The sequence below is a fragment of the Otolemur garnettii genome, unplaced genomic scaffold, assembly GCF_000181295.1.
Source record: "Otolemur garnettii isolate 467f Iridium unplaced genomic scaffold, OtoGar3 scaffold00079, whole genome shotgun sequence".
NCBI lineage: Eukaryota > Metazoa > Chordata > Mammalia > Primates > Galagidae > Otolemur > Otolemur garnettii.
The window spans coordinates 262,104-275,862 of record NW_003852474.1 but is presented as its reverse complement, the minus strand read 5'-3'; positions in this window follow the sequence as shown (position 1 = coordinate 275,862).

Genomic DNA, 13,759 nt, shown 5'->3' with positions numbered 1-13,759 from the left:
AATGGATTCTACCTTAGGAATGAAGAAGAGTTATGCTTTAAAATACATTGAGAGGCGGCGCCTGTGGCTCAAGTGGCTAAGGTGCTGGCCATGTACACCCAAGGTGGCGGATTCGAATCCACCCCGGACCTGCCAAACAACAATGACGGCTGCAACCAAAAAATAGCCAGGCGTTGTGGTGGGTGCCTGTGGTCCCAGCTACTTGGGAGGCAGAGGCAGGAGACTTGCTTGAGCCCGGGAGTTGGAGGTTGCTATGAGCTGAGATGCCACGGCACTCTACCCAGGGGGACAGCTTGAGGCTCCTGTCTCAAAAAATAAATAAATAAATAAAATACATTGAGCTATACAAATCATTTTGCATTACTTGGCTTTTCCAGGACATAGCAGAATTTTCATGCCACATTGCATGCATCCAAATGATGCCCCATGTATGACCATCAATTTAACAAGGAATGACTAAACCCATAGTAAATATTACCTCCTTATTTGTGTTAGAAGTTCCAGGCTCTGTCACTTTATGCTGAGAGTAAGGAATAGAAAGGAAAAAGTCCGTGATAGATTTTTATGCTTGGAAAAGTCAGTGAACATTTTATTTAGTTTGACTGCATGATTCAAACAATCCCTAAAGAGATAATAACAATAGGATATTGAAAAAGTAAATTTTTAAAACTTTGAAAACCACCCAAAGTTGGGCTACAAAGCTCACAAGTGTGCATGTTGGGGGTGGGGTAGGAGATAACTGCTGATGGACACCAATAAAGATTAACATGAATTTGAAAACATCAAGGGCAAGAAAGTATTACAAACCACATTACTCTATATAGATTAAAATGTCCCAGGCAGAGATGGCCACAGGCACAAAATGTGAGCTATGGCTTAAGTGCAGGGAGCCATCTGGGTTCAATCCACACAAAGCAATTGCCGCCCCAAACACATTTGTTCGTGTTCACAGAGCCTGAATACACACAATAGATTCCCCATGTTCCAGTTTCTGTTAATCATCATTAAGTCCAAATTTAGCCTTGAGAAAAGAAAAAAAATCTAACCTACATAGGATTCTATTTTGCAAACAACTTCCATTTCATTTTAGTTTAGTTTTAACTATAAAATTTCTATTAAATAGCAACACTAAGTATTTCATTTTTTAGAGAGAACTACAAAGTCTCAGAAAATAAGTTTTGAAAACTAAAGATTAAAGAAATAATATAAAATAAAAACACCTGATTATTTCCCTGGACACATTTGGTTCAGCCTCCTATTCTTTTTACATCTATTATCTAAAAAACTCTGAGATGACAGTTATGTAGAAATGTGGCCTAAAAAATATCCTTAAAATAATTTTGGTCTAGTCTACCTCCTAATTTAAAAAAGAAATAAAGAAGTTTTAAACAATAATACCTGCGGTAAAAGCAAGCTTTCAGGATTCCCATATATGGCCCATTGAAGTTTACTGTAGAGATTCTGCTTTCTTCTGAACCTTGGTGTTAGGAGACATCACCTTCAGGCCTGGTTTTCCTCCTGTTTCATTTTGGAATTAACTAACCTTTTTGTTGATTTGATCTCAAATCATTTTCTGTAAATGATATAAACTTCCTACAAACTATCTTTAAGGCCTCTCTCTGGCTTGGCACCTAACAACTATGTTGGCTTTCAGCTCCTGCATATCAGACCAGACATAGTTCCTAACTCATACTGGAATCATGGGAATTATTCCAAGGTCTCAAATTTAGTCATTCCTGTGACTTGAAGTTTCCTACCATTGCAGCTGGTAATTAATCCCATGATAACACCTTCCCTAGGTATCTTTCTGTTTTCTGCTCTTAGGACATAGGGATGGAGGTGGTCAATTTTTTAGATTAATATGAAAGTATAAGTGATTAGGTTATATTGCTTGCCTTTCTTATGTAAAGTCCAGTTCAAGTTGTAGTTGAGCTCTTCACCTAGGGGACGTGCTATATACCCTTACATGGTGCACATTAGGTGAAAGGTTACTAATCCCCTAATATCCTCCCAACCCTTTTTTCCCTCCTTAAATTTAATTGTGTTTTTCTTTGGTATGGGTGTGTAGTTATTTACCTATTGGTTTCACATTAGTGTTGTGTATACTGGATACTTGCTTTTCCATTCTTATGATACTTTACTTAGCAGAGTATGCTTCAATTCCATCCAGGTAAATACAAAAGATGTGAAATCTCCATCTTTTTATGTCTGAATAGTATTCCACGGTATACATATACCACAGTTTATTAATCCATTCATGGGTCAATGGGCACTTGGATCGATTCCACATCGTGGTGGTTGTGAATTGAGCAGCAACAAACATTCTAGTTCGAATGTCCTTATGGTAAAATTATTTTTTTCTTCAAGGTAGATACTTAGAAATGGGATTGTGACATCAAACAGTATGGAGCAATACTTCTTTCTTTACAAGGAAAATAATACTAATTCACCCCCTCCACACCCATTATTTTTCCTTCAGAGATGGTCCATTTGTGTGTGTTTGTACATTCAGCTTATTTTAATGATAACAACATACAATTAGGTCTTCTATAAATATATCCTCCACTTTATACAGTTAGTTGGCAAAAATGTAAGGTATAAAACAAATCTAGCTTACCAACAGGTACTCCTTGTACTCACTGGCCTATCCTAGTAGTCTCTAGAATATCTGTCTCCCACCTTATGTGGAGCTATCTAAACCTTTGACAAATTGGGTTATTTTCTATGTGAGTTTTATCCACTTATTTATTAATTATTTGATAAATTTTGTTGAACATTTGTTATGTGCCATTCTAGGAACTGAAAATATACAAATAAAAAAGAAAGTCTAGGTCCTTATTCTCATGTTACATCCCAGTTAGGAGCAGGAAGGGCCGAGAGAGAGATGATAAAATGTTAGTTACAGGGAATGATTGTTACTAACAAAGAAAATAAGTGGAGTCTCATGGCTGGGGGGGGGGATGGAAATTTAATTTAGGGGAGCAGAGAAAGCTTCCAGGAAGAACTGAGTTGGAAATGCAACTTGGACGATGGAGCAGGAAGAGTCACACAGTCTGGGAGGGCCAAGAAGCAGGAAGCACGGCTGCTACAGGAGATGGAATGGAGAATCACTTCCCAACCACTTCTTGCAACTGGTCCAGTGGTTCTGTAGTTGGTGACCCCTGGATTCTGAGTAGATGTGTCTTTGGCCAAGCTTTCTTACAATAGTTATAGTTGCCAAACCTTATGCTTATAATCTGCATACCTGCATCCTTGGGGTTCCCCATTTTCTTCCTCTATCTCCAGTTCTTTGGTCTAAATTTAAATGCCTGGAGTCAATTCAGATGGCAGGAGAAGAAATTTGAGAAAATGCATTATGAAATTATAAGAATGTATATGGGGGAAGAAAATGGAAGCAGAGTACTGCTAGGAAACAATTATAAAATGGACAAGAGAGAGGGAGCTAGGTCAGAACAAGGGCAGGGACAGTGGGTCTATAAAGAATCCACTTGTTTGGGAGACACCCAGCAGTGTCTCTAGTGGATTTAGGCTGTAGATCCAAAGATTTATACCTCTTCAGGTCTGAGCCCATCAACAGCATGAAAAAGCTGAAAGGAACCACTTCGAGGAAAAGATATTAATCTGCTTTTCTATATGCTCAGTTTGAAGGGTTTATGGAATTTCTAAGTGGTAGAATCTAGCAATTATTAGAAAATATAGTTCAAGTGCTTAAAGCTATTATAGATGAAATTCACCTTCATGGAGTAATTCGTCAATCTACAACACTGGGTCTCAGTTTCTCAGTCCTGAGTATATATTAGTAATAGCTGGGAAGCTTTTGAACCATATTGGATTTATCCTGGTCCAATTTACTAAGACTCTCTGGAAGTAGAGCCTAGCATCTGTATTTTTCAAAAAGTGCTCAGATTACTTTAATCTATAGCCAGGGTTCAGAATAACTGATCTAAACTCTGTATCACTGGGAGCTAAGGAAGTACTATTACATAATCACGAATCTGATACCCAGACTGCAAACAAAAGTGTAGCTTCCTATTTCTATGTTTGTCCCAAAGATGTATTCTCAAAATTAGAGGAGTCATCTAGCAAAGAAAATAGATATTAAGCAAAGAATCATAAGGGTGAGGAGTGCTGTCAATAGGAGCATGGGGGGCATGTGCTTATGAAGGTGAACAAGTCCAAGTCCTGTGGATTCAAGAAAGGAAGCCCTCAACTGCTTAACACGTTCAAGTGATAAAATGCCATTCATATCATAAGGGCACATAAGCCTACTGTTCAGATTGTTTCTAAATATCATTTCCCACTAGAGGAAATTAGGACTCCTTGGGGGGGATGGCTGTGATTCCAATCTATGGCAAGAAATATCAAATAGGGCCTGCAACATCTTTTCATGCTAGATAGCAAAAAAATACTGCTGAGAGCATGTCAAAAGACATCTAAGCCAGCAGGTGGGCTCTCTGTCCTTTGAGAGTGTCTCCCACCTGCCACCTGGCAGCCAGGCTTTTTCTAAGGAAGCCAGAGAAATGCATTATGTCCCACTGGATGGCACTGTTAGGTCAAAAGCTTCAGACCCCATGGGCCTGGCATCTCCTACCCCCCACCTAGCAGTACCAGGTGCAGGATCAGCACTCGAGGATCGCAGGTAGCAAGATCACCAGCTGTACCAGTTTGATAAAGCAGAACAGCAACTGAAAAATAAATTGTCATTGGATCCACAGCCCATAGGAGTTGTCTATAAAGTAAAACCCCCCTAAACTATAAACCCCAAAAGGGGACTTCCTGGTAAAACAGACCAAAGTAAAACCCAGAGGCTGCAAACATAGTACTGTCCAAAATAAAAGAAAAATTGTCTGTCATATCAAGAAGCAGGAAATTCACACGTTCAATGACTAACAGGCTCCAAATAGCAAATGCAAATATTTTGGGAACAAATGAAAAGCATTAGAAAATGTCTGCAAAGAAACAGAAGAACCAAATGGGCAATATCAAACTAAAAATTGTAATAACCAAAATAAAAAACTGATGAACTCAATAGTAGAGTAAATGCAACAGAGAAAAGAATCAATGACCTTGAAGACAAAACAATGGAAATTACTGAAACTACATAACAGAGAGAAAAGACAGACAAAGAAATGACCAGAGGATAAGACGGCTATAGGACAATAACAAAAGATCTGCCCTTCCTATTCCTGGAACCTAGAAAGAGAGGAAGAAAAGAGTGGTTCAAAAAAGTATACAAAGAAATAATGACTGAAAATTTCCTAAATGTGTCAAATGATACAAATGTAAAGTTTCAAGAAACAAAACAAATTCCCAACCAGTAAGCCCAAAGAAACTCATGCTAAATCATAACATGATTAAACTTCTGAAAACAGAAGACACAAGAGAGTTCCAAGCACAGCTGGAGAGAAATGGTGCCCTACCTACAGGGAACTCCAATTCAAGTAAGTTGTTTTCTCCTCAGAAAGCCTGGAGGCCAGAAGAAAATGACACAATATATTTCCAGTGCCTGGAAAAAACCTATCAACTCTGAGCTTTATACAGGGTGAAAACATCCTTCAGGAACGAAGAGGAAATAAAAACATTTTCAAATGAAGGATTATTTGTTTGAGTGTCAAAGCAAAACTTGTAACACTGTCTGATGCAGTGCCCACTATGTGGAGAAGAAATGTGTAAGATGATTATATATTTGAGTGGAAAGGACAAAGGGACCTAAATGAAGGTTTCTATACTTCAGTATAAGTAGTGAAACATCAATGCCTATATGCAGGGATGAGCTGTATATGTCTATCCTAACACTCGGAACCCCAGTTAGAAAATCATACAAATTGATATCCTCAAAACCACAATGAGCAAATCAAAATACGACTCTAGAAGTGTTCAAAGTAATCCACAGAAAAAAGAACACAGGCACAAAAACAGTTAAAACAGTCTTGACAAAGAAGAACCACATGGAGCAATCACTGGTGAGCAACTCACAATGGATCTGCTCTGGGTCTTGACTGCTTGGGAGCACGGTTTACACAAGTCTGCACATCAGATATAATTGCATATTTCTATGGGCAGACAAAACTTCCCTGGACAAGATTCCTATGTGAAACCTGGTTTTCTGAGACTGCACAAACCATGCAAATTAGCTCTGTCGCCATTTTTCTAGTTATTCCATCTGATCTGAAAGTGTAATAAACCTGCTCATCTTCCTGAGAACACCAGATGGCGGCAGCCCAGACTGGGCCCTAGTTTGTGCCTAAGGATGTGAGGGAGACTAGAGTGTTATCTTCTTACTGTTTATATTTCAGTAGGAATGAAGGCCCAGAATTCTGAAGCCTTATGACCTGAGAGGTCATAAAAGGCACATAGTGATATCTGAATTTCAGAGGGTTTTCATTTAAGCACCAAAATTAGGACCCACACCCATTACCTGTCCTAGAAAACCCAGCAGTAAAGAGAACACCTCCTTCCCCTCTGCGAGCAAAGAACAGCATTTTTCCTCACCCCTCCTCTGCAGACTGCCCAGTACACAGGAACACTGGGTCTCTAACTCTGTACCTTTCTGTGAGTCAACTCCTTTGATTGCCACCCAGTCTTGCAGCTTTTTACAAGAATTGTGTCTTTTGCCTTCTGACAGTTGAGCCATCTCCACCTGGACATCTTGACCACAATGTTGATAGAAATATAAACAGTAAAGGCCTTCTGATGAGGTCTCAGGTGGAAATGAGGAACAAGGTATAGAAACAAGAGGAAAGGCCATTCTTGTCACAAAATGGCAGAATCTTGGCTGAATTCTCCACACCCTAGGACTCAGCCAGTTTCTTGCCTCCATGCATCTGCTGACCAGTGAGCCTTTGCTACCTACAAAGGGAATCATGGAATCATGAATCATCTGCTTAGACCTACAAAAGGAATCATGAATAAACATTTCAGTGGTGCCAGTGATGCTCTCATGACATATTCTCTATGGTTTCAATCTTCTGAACCTCGTCCTTAAACACCATCTGATGCCTTCCCAGCCCTACTTGGATCCACTCTAATAAGCCTGTTTCACAGAGCATCTTATTCCCTTCCTCTACTGTCTAAAATGGCAATTCTGGGCCACTATTTGTTCATGTTTCTAGCAACCGTTGTGAGAGTGAGTTCACATTGTCCAGGTAGTGCCTCATCAGAAAACTTCCACCCTGGAAGCGGCATAAGGAAAGAGTAGCTGTAATACCAGCCAGCCTTTGTCATCAGCTTCTCCAGTGCTGACCTGGTGTCAGCCTGTAAATTTTCCACTTTTCCACTCTGCTTTCTTTCTAATTGTATATTTCTTCTTTAATTCATTAGTTTGCTCTCACGTTTTGTAGTTAAATGTAGCCATGCATCAACCTGAACGTTTTGCTACTTAGATATTTCTTTTGCTAGATATTCTAGTTTATTACTTAAGTTCTGCATTCCATAAAATCCTAGGGTAGTGATAGTTCAGCTATGGTCACTGTTACTTTGTGACAAGAATGGCCTTTCCTCAGTTTCTAATACCTTGCTCCTCCTTTCCACCTGAGATCTCATCACAAAGCCTTCATTGTTTATATTTCTAACAACATTGTGGTTATGACCACTTAAGTCATCTCTAAAAAGATTCACACTTTCATTACAGTTCAACTTTTCCCCTGAGACCTTCCCAAAATTTCCCTTTAGTTCTCTGATCATGGCAATACAGGATGTTGATAGCTTTCACTTCCAGATTCTTCCAATCTCTACACATTGCCTGATTCAAAAGCTGCTTCAATGGCTTCAAAATATTTGTTACAGAAACAGCCCCATTTGTCAGTGTGAATTTCCTGCCTTAGTGCATGTTCTGCTGCTATAACAGAATACCACAGCCTGGGTAATTTATAAAGAAGTATAACGTAACAGTGACCTTAGCTGAACTATCCCTACCCTAGTTCTGGAAGTTGGGTAGTCCAAGAGCATGGTGCCAGCATCTAGGGAGGATCGTAGTGGAAAGCAGATGGCTGGAGTGAGCACACAAAGCAGAGAGAGGCACCAGGAGCTAGACTCACTTTCTCCATAACTAATTTGCTTCTGTGGCAACAACATTAATCCATACACAAGGGCACCATTCTCATGACCCAGCCACCACTTATTAGGGCAAATATCCCAGCACTGTTGTACTGGGGATTAGTTTTCCAACATTGGAACTTTTGAGGGACACACACTGAGCACATGAATCAAGTGGCCACTGCAACAGATAGAGGCCTCTGATACAACCCACAACACAAGCTCCTTCCCACCAAGGCTGATCTAAGTATGCTTCAGAAATGCTTAATCTGCTGGTAACAAAGACCAACACAGAGGCCTGACATGGCATCATTCCTTGAGGAAACAGGCAACATGCTGGCAGGTTGATTTCATCAGGCCTCTTCTACTCTATAGAGCAAACAGTTCATTTTGGTAAAAACAGACATGTACTGAATTTTTTTTTTTTTTTTTGAGACAGAGACTCAACTTTATCACCCTGGGTAGAGTGCCTTGGTGTCACAGCTCCTGGGCTCAAGTGATCCTCTTGCCTCAGCCTCCCCAGTAGCTGGGATTACAGATGCCCTACACAATGCCTGGCTATTATTTATAGACAGGGACTTACTCTGACTCAAGCTGGTCTTGAACTCCTAAGCTTAAGCAATCCACCTGCCTCGGCTTCCCAGAGTTTTAGGATTACAGGCATTAGCCACTGCGCCTGGCCCAGACATGTACTGATTTTTGTAACTGATATTTAGATAATTCTAATAACTGCATATTTGACAACTTTTATAAATGTGTTATATAAAAAAATAATAAAAGTAGTATTTAATGTCATAGAACTATATGGCACTACCTAGCAAAAAGAGAATAAAGAAGTAGCCAAGAACTAAGGATTTTGATCCTAACTCAGCTACAGTTTCTCAGCAGGCATTGACAATCACCCCTGCAATCCAAGAATAGTCCCTTCAATTGTACAAATTACAAACATTAAGAAAATCTAATGACATTATTTAGACTTTTACATCAAAGTGACTGTGACTAGACTAACTACATTCATTTGAGTACTATAAATTTAGCATTGCTGCTTATAGTCCCTAATATGCAATTAAACAAATCAGTACATGCTTTCAAGAATTTTTTAAAATTTTGAAATTTTGTCATCATTGGAGTTAAATTTTGGCTTGGTATTTACTTACAGTATATATTAATAGTTGATGAAGTGAAATAGTCTCAAGTATGATGTATAATACAACTGCGTATAAATGAAAATGGTGTGCACAGAGAATCTTTACTATGGAAACTGTGCTGGAAGATTTATGAAAGCATGTGATATTTTACCTAAAATTGTATTCTTAATTACTATCTTAAAAAAAAAAACCAGACATTTATCCTAGGTATGCTTTGACTTTTTGACAACACACTACCCAAGGTCTTACTGAGTACTTGTTACACTGACAATAGGTCCTAATGATCCCTTGTGAAATCCCCATGAGACTCACTTTATATCAAGGAGGTATGGGAGAGGGCCCAGGACCATAGGATTCACTGGCCATGTTCTATATTATACACCCAGAGCTGCCTGCCTGGCAGAGTGTGGAAACAAACTACAGGATGGATGGCTGAACATTGCTTCAGAGATGCCTTACGCAGGACAAGGTATCATCCTCCAGGACATAGTATATACCTTGAGTCAAAGACCTTTATATGGTGCTGTGCTCCCAGTAGGAAGAATGAGTGGGTATCGGAGGGAAGGGAAGCAGGGGTGACGATGCTAATCACCTATTGACTAGGCAAGGAATTCCTGCTTCCCATCTCTGTAGCTCTGAGATCTTCAGAATTGGAAATCCTGATTTCCAAAGGCAGGGACATTTCTGCCAAGGGACACAGCAAGAGTCCCATTGAACTAAAAAGCACAACCACCACCTGGGCATGTGGAGCTACTATTATCAAGTGAGCTATTGCCCTCCTGACTGGGGTTATGGATGCTGGTCTCCAGAAGAGGTAATTCTGCTGCTATCCATGGAGGGCAGGGAAAACCTGTATGACACCCAAGTGATTACTTTCCTGCATTTGGTACTGGCTTGCTTTCTTGTGAAAATATAGGAACAACTACAAAAAACAAGCCTGACAAGGACATGGTGGCCCATTCTTCGACCTCCCCCACCCCCAGAATGAGGGTCTGGGCACATCACTGAGTTTGCCACCAAAGCCAGCAGACATGTTAACTGAGGGTGAAGGGTGTTGACAGCAAAGAGGGAGACAGTGAGTGTCAACTGAACCCAGGTTCAGTGGTGGGGGCTGGAGTTTGTAGCATTTACTTTCCTCTTCTCAGTTTCCTCCCAGGAAGAGAGCCCTGGAATGGTCACTTACAACTGTGATCTCCTGGGCCCCTAAATAATGCCAGCCTATTCCCACTTTCCAAGTGTCCTTGCTCCACACAGGAACACACCAGTCCAGGATGATCAGCAGTCCTTCAGGTGCCTACTATTCAACAGAGTTCCTCCATACTGATTTCAGTAAAAGAAATCTTCCACATGAAATGAAAATTTTATTTACAAGCAAAGTGCAAAATTAAATCTCCCTTTCCCACAATCCTGGTTGAAAAAAAAAGTAATGGAAGTTCTAGCAACTGAATTCCTTAGTATTTACTCAAAGAGAAAATTATACTCCACTCTACATAAAGCCAAGCAGTATCCACATATGTGCATGATATCCCACAGTGCCTGGCCCAGTCCTATCCTCTTTCTCTGTCTCTTCCTCTCAAAATTTCTGACCAGCCTCTCTTTGTGAGTCTGCCTCACCTGCTCGTCCTCTGGCTGAAAAAAATCCGGTAATTTCCATCATCCTCAATCTTGTGTCTTCACCTTGGATCAGCAGGATGCATGGAACAAACTCATAAAAAGCTCACTCTATAATTTAGGAAAGGGGAAGTTATATACACTTGCATTTTCATCAAAATGCAGTTTCCCAATACCTGAGTACACAAACATTGTTAATGTTTTAAGAACACAACTTTCTTTTATTTTCTACATTCAGTTAAAACTCTCCTAAAAACATCTCTTAAAACCACATTCAGTTGCAGCTATAAAACCCAAATAGTTAATAGAATAATCCAGAAAAAAAAATGAGAATACTTTTAATTTTCCAAACAGAGGCATTGTTTATCACAACTGACTACTGTCATCACCATCATAGTTACAGGAGTCCATGCTCTGTGCACTTATCCTCCCTTCTGCCTGCGGCAACAGCCTCCTGGATACATGAACTCATCCATCATTCATCAGGAGGCTACTTACCCTGTCTGGCCTCTTGCCTGTAGAAAAAAGCTATTGGTTTCAGACATCACGGAGAAGTGTCCTAATTTATGATCCTTATAAATGTGTCAAAAATTGAATTGAACAGAAAGGTGGATGCAAAGCATCAGATTGCTTGCCTTTGCCTAATTTATAGTTGCATACTAGACATATTTCAGCTAATTAGAGGTAAAAAGAAAGAAAACTGAACAACACATCTGCCACTCTGGGGCTTGATCATACAGAGGCAGATGTGAGCAGAAAGAAGGCAGTCATCTACCTTAAAGACATCATCACACTCATGTTAATGCAGTCCTTAGAAAACTTTCAGATGCTTAGAGACTTGAGGACTTCAGGTTCTTTCCTCAGTGGGATATTCATAAATTCACAAGTGGAAACCATCCTTATAGGTACTATCTGATAAGCACAGGGCACACTTGGTCAGCCAAGGAAAAAGACCCCTGAGGTTACTAAGAGAATTTCTGGATTTGCAAAAAGAATCATTTTTTCAATTTTATAAGTCTGGGAGAAAATTTTATTGACTACTTGTAGAAATCAAAGATCAAGCATATATAATTTGAATGGCTGACAATTTTATTGGCTAATTGTAGAAACCAAAGATCAATTATATATAATTCTAATTTATTCATTTCTTTGAAAAACTTCTGATTTTATTAGTAAAGCACATCACAAAAAACACTCTAGACAAAATGACTATTATTTTTCAATTTACTATCTTCCAATTATGATCGCATTGTTTGTGTCCTTCTTGGGTGATTTTTCACATATACAATTTGTTTGCTTGAATAATGTTCACTCAGAAACAGTGATAAATGTGATTTTATAAACATAGAAGTTTGAATCACTAAAAGAAAGAAAAACTGTTTAAAAAATTAGTTTCATTAAAATATTGTTTTAAAATAAGACTGAACAACTTAGTTTCTTTTTTTTTTTTTTTTTGAGACAGAGTTTCACTTTGTCACCCTCAGTAGAGTGCTATTACATCATAGCTCACAGCAACCTCCAGCTCTTGGGCTTAGGGGATTCTCTTGTCTCAGCCTCCTGAGTAGCTGGGACCACAGGTACCTGCCACAATGCCTGGCTATTTTTTTGTTGTTGCAGTTTGGCCGGGGCCAGGTTTAAACCCACCCCCCTCAGTATATGGGGCTGGTGTTCTACTCACTGAGCTACAGACACCACCCACAACTTAGATTCTTTTTGTTAAGTAGTCCTGTGGTGCATAAGAATGGCTGAAACTATGGAGAAGATGTTACTTGATATTTTTGCACCAGAAACTTTTGCACTTCCTGATCTATTTCTAAAGAAGATTACAAGTAGTTATTAATTATGATAAGCTTGGTCAGTAATACTGTTCAAGGAGATGAGTTGAAAGGTTTTAAAGTGTTCTTTCTTGAAAAATTTCACTTGGTAATATGCTACTGATTCAAAGAATTTAAGGTTACCACTTTCAAATTATTTGTTTTGCTGTAATAATTCCAATAATTTCCTTCATTCATTTTAAACGTACAATTCAGCGATTTTTAATATATTTGCAGAATTGTCCAACCATCATTATGATGTAATTTTAGGATGGTTTCATCACTCCAGAAAGACACCTGTGATGCACTGTACTTGCCCCTAATTGCCACCACAGCTCCTGACAAATACCAAACTACCTTCTAAGGTACATTTGCTTTTCTGCATAATCCATATAAAAAGAATCAATCATATAGTGTTTTCTTTCTCTCTTTCTAACTTTTTTGGACAGAGTATTACTTTTCTTTTTTGGAAAGAGTCTTACTTTGTCCCCTGGGTAGAGTGTCATGGTGTCATAGGTGACAGCAACCTCAAACTGTTGGGCTCAAGAGATTCTCTTGCCTCAGACTCCTGAGCAGCTGGGACTACATGTGCCTGCCACAATCTCTGGCTGTTTTTTTAGAGACAAGGTCTCTCCTTTCTTCAGACTGGTCTCAAACTCATGAGCTCAAGCAAACCACCTGCCTCAGCCTCCCAGAGTGCTAGGATTATAGACATGAGCCATTGCTCCCATCTGTTTTATTTCTTAATATGGATAATGGATTATTACTTATTGTTGATATACATTTTTCTATATGTAAAAAGCTTCCTAGTAAGTAAATGAAGAAAACCACTAAAAATTAGATTAAATGGGGGGGGTGGAGGCAAGATGGCCAACTGGAACCAGCTTTCCACAGAGGCTCCCATCCAGAAGGAGAGTTAAAAGACAGAAATTTAGCAACTAAGCCAATGGTTTGGAGCTGAGCAAAGAGAGAAGGTTGAAGAATGCACATCAACCCTACTGAGACGAGCTGCAACCCAAGGATACAAACAAAAGGTACAAAATGCATCACCAAGCACCAAGCAGATGGGAGTCCTCTCCTCCATGAGATGGGCTCACAGTATACTCCATATAAACAAGTGGACAGAGTTTAAATGTCTTCCCATCTTATTCC